Source organism: Otolemur garnettii, unplaced genomic scaffold, assembly GCF_000181295.1.
Source record: "Otolemur garnettii isolate 467f Iridium unplaced genomic scaffold, OtoGar3 scaffold00018, whole genome shotgun sequence".
Lineage (NCBI taxonomy): Eukaryota > Metazoa > Chordata > Mammalia > Primates > Galagidae > Otolemur > Otolemur garnettii.
The window spans coordinates 18,067,825-18,075,498 of NW_003852413.1; the positions used below are offsets into that span (position 1 = coordinate 18,067,825).

The 7,674-nt window shown below is 37.3% G+C and overlaps 1 protein-coding gene across 4 annotated transcripts in view; it reads left to right on the plus strand.

The window, feature by feature from the left end:
• KANSL1 (KAT8 regulatory NSL complex subunit 1) overlaps positions 1-7,674 on the plus strand; it is a 188,943-nt gene that overhangs the window by 22,493 nt on the left and 158,776 nt on the right. The window contains exon 1 of one of the 4 annotated variants that reach the window (XM_023511000.1): positions 2-112. The exons of the other annotated variants lie outside the window; for them this stretch is intronic. The gene's annotated coding sequence lies outside the window, so the exon portion shown is untranslated. Of the gene's footprint in view, position 1; positions 113-7,674 lie in introns of those variants that run through there. 4 annotated transcript variants of the gene reach the window in all.

Below are 7,674 nucleotides of genomic sequence, written 5' to 3' on the forward strand. Positions count from 1 at the left end.
CCGCGCGCCCCCGCCCGCCGCTGGCCCTCGGCGCCCAGGCCGGGGGGCTGTTTGCAAACTGCGCCCATTTTGTGGGGCTGAATCCGCCCGGGCTACGCTCCTCCATCACGTGGTAGGTGCTGCTGCTGTTCCTCTCCTCCTCCTCTCGCTGCCCTTTCTCCTTCTCCTCGCTCTCCCTGTAGCTCCCATTTCTCCCTCTCTTTGTTAGTTGTAACTGGAAAGGCAAGGCAGGGGAGAAAAAATCCCCGGAACTTTAAATGGCCTCTCCGGGCTTCCCCGCTGCGGGTCCGGGCTGGGAGTCGCCCCAAGGGCGGGGGTGTGCGGGGGCCCTTCCCCACCAGCTGCCGCCTCGTTCGCCAGGTTTTCCTTTGGCGTTCTATTTAAAAAGGCGGCCTGAAGAACATGATTTATTCCCGTAAAAAAAAAAAAAAAAAAAACCAAAACAAACTCTGCCTCTCGCCTTGAACTTCTCTTGATTGCAAAAGGCCTTTCTCTGCTCGAAACACACATCTTGCGCGTTTCACGGTTTGTATCACAACTCTTAATTGTTTCATTTATTTATTATTTTTGTTGCCTGTAAATTCAGGTCACTTAACGTTTTCAGATATAGTCTCCCTCAGGCGGATGTATTCTTTTTCTCTTTTTTAACTAAAGAGGAAGAGGTATTTATTTGCTTTTAAGTGAGTTGGAATCTTACTGCCTTTTGGGGAGCCTGTTTTCCGGCTGTCTTTGATTCTCAACAAATAGTTTGTTTTCCATAGGATTAATAGCTCTACTCCCATATTTTCCTTAAAAATTATTTTGTTTTCCAATGTTGGAATCCCAATGTGAAATTTTAGAGAAACTCATAACTTAACTATTGCTTATTGATTGCCGTAGGGGAGAAGGGGTGACATGATGGCGCCACTTTAAATTGCTCTCTTTCCTCCTCCTGACTCCCCCCCCCTTACCCTGGAGGTCACTGGAGCATTTTCCGTGACCTATTAATAAAATTGTATTTGAGGGTGTTAGCGGTACTACTAGGAGGGGTTAGAGTTTGGTCCTTCAGGGGTCTGGAGACCAGAATCCCGCAGTCCTCAAAGTTCGGAGAAATCCCTCTAGTCCTCGATCCTCGCCTCCCTCCCCTCCATTCACAATCCTGGTGTTGCCATCTCCTTTGTCACGTGGCTAGTAATCATTGTTTTTTTTTTTTTGTTTGTTTTGGGGTGTGTGTTTATATTTTTAATTTTTTTTTTATTTTGGCCCAGAGGAACCTTCCCAATCCCTATTGGAGAGATCAAAATGTTTCAGTTGTTTTAGTTTTAAAGTCTGAGAACATTTTAAAATAAGCGATAAAATTACATAATCTTTGCCTTGCATAATCATGATATAGATTGTTACTGAACTTCATCTCTAAAGTACTTAAAGTATGGAAACTAGTATATTAGAATATGTTTTCCATTTGTCAGGATGGTTTGTAGTTTGTATTTTTCCCGCTTTGGGGGTCATTTAAAGTACCGCTATTTACAAAGGCATAAGTGGGTGTGTTTTCCCTTCCCCCTCTTCTATAAGCTGTACTTAGTTCCTTTTCTAGCATACTGTCTGACCAATTTAGAAGATTTCAATTATCTACAGGCGTTATCAGTTAAAACAGTTTTTCTTTTTTTCAGTTAACAAGGGTGAATACTTTGCAGTAAGAATTGTTTTTTACCTAAGAATATTTCATTAACATTTGTGTTGTGTTTTTGATACAGAAAATTTTTACTTTTAATAGAGGAATGTTCTTTTACTTTTTTTTTTTAAGTCAGTTTTCCCCATAATTAAGTGAATCGTTTTATAAAATCTAAAGTATATGTCTGTTTTTCTACATAGGTTACTAGACACTTTCACAATTGGAAAATATCTATTGTAATTTAAGAAATATTAAAAAATATGACATGTAGTGATTATTGGGTAAACATTGATTCTCTTACTATGCATTAATGTATTTTCAATGGTTTGGGCCATTTTCTTTGCTAACAGTTACATCATGTCATGTGATATGTGCATTGTGATGTGTAGTTCTAAAAATAAGGCAAGGTAAAAATGCTCATCCCCTGGGAATTTAAAATGTGTCTTATAAATGTGGGATAGCCACTCTCAGTCATGGAATTCTGAATTGGATTTCCCCTAGGTTAATCCAACAAAGAATACAAATTCCTTTTGACCTTTAGCATATTTTAATGTATTTTCTAGTTATCTCATAATTTCAGGTGGTTGACTTTTTATTTCTCAAGTGTGAACAATGTGGAGGGAAACATTAGCTGTTAGGAAGGTCCTAAAGCTATTATGGTGAAGATGGTTGTCTTTGATGACTGCCTCGTTTAATTAAGTATATATAAAATATTTGTGCTTTGTGGCTGGGAACAAATAAGAATTGTTAAAGCTTTTGTGGTAGGGTGGGACTTTTTTATCTTTACATCTATATGAATTTACTTAAATATTTAGAAGTGTTCCTAAATCTTTTCTGAAAGCTTTATCCAGAACATAAAATAGGTATTTTGACTTTTGGGCTTTACCAAAGTTAAATGTTAAATTTTTGTCTGATTTTCTTTCTTGTTGCCTACACATGTTATTCTCTGGTTAAACTTGCAGAGCACCCTGTGATTGTTAGGTGATTGTTTCCTGTTGAGGAAAACTGGTAGCTAGAAAGTGTTTGCTAGTGAGCTTTTATCAAGGTGAGAAGGAAAATATGCTTCATTTTTTTTTCCTTCTTCAAACACTGTCACTACCATTACTCTTCAATCTCAAATAATGCTACACTGTACCTAGTGTGTCTGCATCCTCTGGATAGTATTGGGTTGACCACAATTTTTAATTATATTTTAAAGTAAGTTTTAGATTTGTTCAGTTTGATGACGTTATTTGTGTAATCTGTAAACAGAGGGTTGTGGTGGTGGTTTGAGAAGGCATTTTAATGGTGGTTTTTGTTAGGCCCTTCTATGAGTAAAGCTTAGTTACCATGTTATAGAAGAAAAGGAATTTTTGAAATATTTTAAACATCAAACTAATACATACTGGATTCTATAAAGAATAGTCATAGAAATTTCCTCTGTTAAAAAGTAATGCTTTTTCTTTTAGTATTTATTCAGCTTGGAAGGAGTTGGTAGGAGCTATTTTTCCTTCTTTGTGAGGCCATTAAGACAGAAATTAAAGGACTTCCTTTCTGGAGAGATGTATATAATTTAAAATATATCAATTTTTTTTCTTCTTCCAAAGAACTTTTTCATTCCTTTGAATTTAGAGGGGAGGGAGTACTGTGGACAAATGTGGCCCTTTGTTTATTGCTCCAGGGTAAAATCTCTTCATTGAGTGGTTTACTTAGAGTTCTCTCTCTGTCTTTCTTTTTTAAGACACAGGGTCTCCTTATGTTGCTAAGGTTTGAGTGTGTGCCTGTTGACAGACACAGTCATAGTGCTCTATAGCAATTAAACTCTTGGGCTCAAGGGGTCCTTCTGCCTCAGCATCCTGGGTAGCTGGGACTATGGCCTTGGGCCGTGTTGCCCTACTTGTTTAGTCTTTTAAAGCATCTTTTCTTTGCATTTTTTCTCCGTTTTAAATAAGTTTCTACCTTGAACGTAAGATTGTTCTAGGTTTTGGGAAGCACATTTTACATTAATGCCCCTTTATTGACTCACTTCATGAAAGAGTACAGTGCAGGTGTCTGAAATAAAATGGTCACAAAACACCTGGCCTGCCTACGGTGTCAGTGCAAAGAGGACTTGGACCATGTCCTTTCCCTAAAATAGGACTTTAACGGTTTCTTGGAAATCTATATTAAGACTGGTTTTTGAGTTCTCATATTGCTTCTGAAGAATTTATGTATATAGTTTCTATCTTAATAAATCACATATTAACCTCTGGGCATCCTAAAAGTTGTACAAAAATATTTCTGCCGTGGCATAAAAATTCATAACAAAGTAAGATTGTCTCATTGGTACTTCTCATTCCTTGAAATGTGAGCTCAAAACTCAGGTGAACCATAATATGATTAGAAAGGACAAATATGTCACTGTACTAGAGTCACCAACATTTGAAGGATACCAGAAGAGATAGGAGGTAAGTGATATCCTTGGGTGTCACTTGCAGATTGAGGGGAAAATTGTGGCTCATTGAAAAAGATCCGTATGCACTTGTGGGGAGGGTATCTTATTATGCTTTGTTTTTGTGTTAAGCCATGTGCCCATCTTGTCTCTGATAGGATAAGGAAAAGGTAGAATGCAGTGTTGAAACCAAAGTAGAAAACACTACTGGTAACAAACTTACATAGCTTGAAAGAAAAATCAAAATATTTTATATGCAGATTTAAAACCTTTATGCCAAGAGGCCCTTCAAGACGGAGATCTTTTAAATTCTTGTTTCTCCATTGGGTAGCACAGTGTGGCAAATAGTAGTTGCTTAATAAATGTTACTTTCTTCAGACCTTGCTTTTCCAAGATTTTAAGCCAGCTCCATGGAATTTTAGCATTTGGAAGCCTTCTGTCAGGGCATTATTTAGTGATATATTGTTGACTGTGAACTTGCTCTTTTTTCCTCTTAAGTTTTTTAGAATTAGTTTCCAAGCATTTTAGAGTCAGAAAATATAAAGTGGAGGTAAATTCAGTATAGTTTTATCTAAATGTTATCAAAAACTCTGGTTCTTGTTACTAGAGCCACAAATCCAAAATGAGATCTTTCTTTGAACTTTAAAGACAGCAGATTTTGCCCTTGTTTGGAAAAAGTTGCATGAGTGGCATTAAACTTAATGGAGTCCCTCACCTTTTAATTCTTTTTTTTTTTTTTTTTTTAATAGAGAGCAGGTTAAGATCAAACTTAGTTAAATTCAGTTGGAGGGGAAGTATTGGGTAATAAATGACATGAATAACAAATTTGTTGTTAGGGTGTTAAACCAAAAATTGCTGAGGCCTAATATCCAGACTTCTCTTGCTTGTTTGCTTATTTGGCCTTTGTGACTGGCTCCTCATTAGCACTTCCACCAGAGGGTGTGAATGGATAGAGGATAAAAGCTAATTATTGTAGTTTCTGATGTTTGCTAGTATATATAGAGGCTTTGTAAAAATATTAGTCTAAAAAAAAAGAAACACTAGTTTGATAGTTGAACTGTCAGAGAAGTCTCATTAAGCTGAAACTTATCTTGGAGAACTGAGCATGTTTGAGGATTTTAGGCATGTAACTAAAAAACTGGACTGCAGTTATTTGCAGTTGATGATTTACTCCTTCCCAGTCTTTAGACTTCCAGGAGAATGAAGAAGGATGTTAGTATTGTAGTATTTCCCTGGCATTGGAAAAATGTAATTTTTAAAATTAATTAAATTTATTCTAAAGGGTGAGGTATGTTTCATTGGGATCTCAGGAATCTGGTCATTAGCCCCTCCCCCCAAATAATCTATTTGCTTTCTAATTGCTTGGAATCTTCAAGAATTGTTCAGGAGCACTTTTATCATTAGGGTTTGTTAGATAAGATAAATAGTGCATTTTTTTGGTCTTTTGTTTGCTGAAGACTTGTAGGAAATTTGAATTCAGTGATAGGATAGAAATAGGATAAACGTTTGATACATAACCATCCTTCAAAAACAATTTTTTTTAATACAAAGAAGATTATACTTGTCATGTAGCTTCATCTTTTTAAATTTTAGGGATTCTTTTTTATTTTACAATTCTTCGAAAGAATTGTACGTATAATTTGTGTACCTGTGAGAATATTTCTGTTGGATAGATTTCTAGAGGTATAATTACTGGGTAAAAGTTGAGGCAATTTCACCTAAGATTTACATGGCTATTGCCTTCAAAATGCCATGTAACTAAATTTGATTGCTTAAAAAGTATAGTTGAAAAGTTTTTTAGTCTGTGTGCAGGTGCTTGGCCATGAAAATAACTCACCCTTGAGGTAGATGAAGTCTCTTCTAGGTGTAGTTGATGCTAGCTTCTTTGTTGGTTATGTTATGGTCAGACATTCCCATTAGCTTCCTAATACAGTAGATCTCCATCTGAAGTGTTCTGCATGGAATGCTCAGATTACTTATATGTATTGTTCCACTGTTTTCTAGGCACTGTACTGGGTAGAGGATACAGATAAAACAAGCCACAACCCTCTTTTTAGGTAGTACCTAGTCTAGGGGACAAAAAATTGTGAGCATGTATTATTGGTATGTGAGCTATTGCCTAAGGTGTCATGAGAATGCAGATGAGAACCTAGAGGGAGGGAGGGACCGCAGCTTAACTCGGAGGGAATGGGGAATACCTTAAAGAGCATGTAACTTTGGAGGTGAACTTTGAAAGCAAAGAGCATGAGTACAGGGGCATACAAAAGCTGTGAGGTTGAGGTTGGATGTAAAAAGGGAACAGTGTATATATTGTGTGGGAAGTTTGGATTCATCCTTGCTCTAGATAACTGAAGGATTTTAAGCATGACATGGTCAGATTTTTGTTTATTCCCTCTCTTCCCCTCTTCCTCCTTTTCTCATAACCATTTTGGTAGTGGATGCTAGATTGGAGGCTTGCAGAGATAGGAAGAAGGAAGAATAGTTGGGATATTGCTGCCTGAATTACTGTAGTACACAATGAGGTTCTGAACTAGGACAGTGGCACTAAGAATGGAATGAATGTGCCTATCGTTCTGCCTGTTGACCCCTGTTTAAATAATCATAATTTCATCTCTTTTTGGAATCCTTCCTTAATCCCTTCGGTACTTGATTATCACACCTAACTTATATTTTACTGTTCTTTGGCATCAATGAAACTGTTAACAATTATTAGTTTTCTCCAATATTAGACCATAAACTCTTAGAGTCTTTCTGGCAGAAGTTGTTTAAATGAGATATTTATGATAAAAAGTAAGTTAGTGATTGATACCATGCTTCACTCACGGGAAATTCATGGGAAATACTGAGGGGCAGGACCTAGGTTTAGGTTGGGTATTGGAGGCAGGGAATAGGTTTTCTTTTCTTTCTTTTTTTTTTTTTGAGACAGTTTTACTTTGTTGTGCTTGGTTGAGTGCTATGGCCTCCTAGCTCACAGCAACCGCGAACTCTTTGGCTGAAGCAATTCCCTTTAGCTAGCTGGGATTACAGTTACTCACCAAAAATGCCTGGCTACTTTTAGAGAGGATCTTACTCTTGCTCTGGCTGGTCTTGAAGCCTCCCAGAGTGCTAAAATTATAGGTGTAAACCTCTGTGCCCTACAGGGGACACAGTTTTGGTTATGGAATGCTTGAAGTAGTTGTGTGGGTGTTGCTACATCTTATACATTATTTCTTTAAAATTTTGTCCTGTTTTTTTGTTAGAGATGAGGATTTCTGTGTTGGGCCTGGCCTTGAACTTCTGGGCTCAGGTGATCACCCTCTTTCCTCAGCCTCCCCTAGTAACTGGGAGTACAATCGCTTGCCACCCCTAACCTGGCTCCTATTTTTCTTTTTGTCTTGTTTTCTACTTGTTCTTTAATTTTTAGCTTGTATGTTGTTACCTCTTGGAAACCTTTTCTGACCCCACCTCTTCAGCCTGTGTGAGAATTCCATATCACATAGTAATAATGTATGTGTTTACTGGTGCTTATCATTTTTGTGTGATGCTTTGAATGCTGTAGGCATTTTAATATTTATTGGAGATATTCAGTAGGTTGTTGGTATTCCTTCACTGGCCTCCTTCTTTTTTTTTTTTT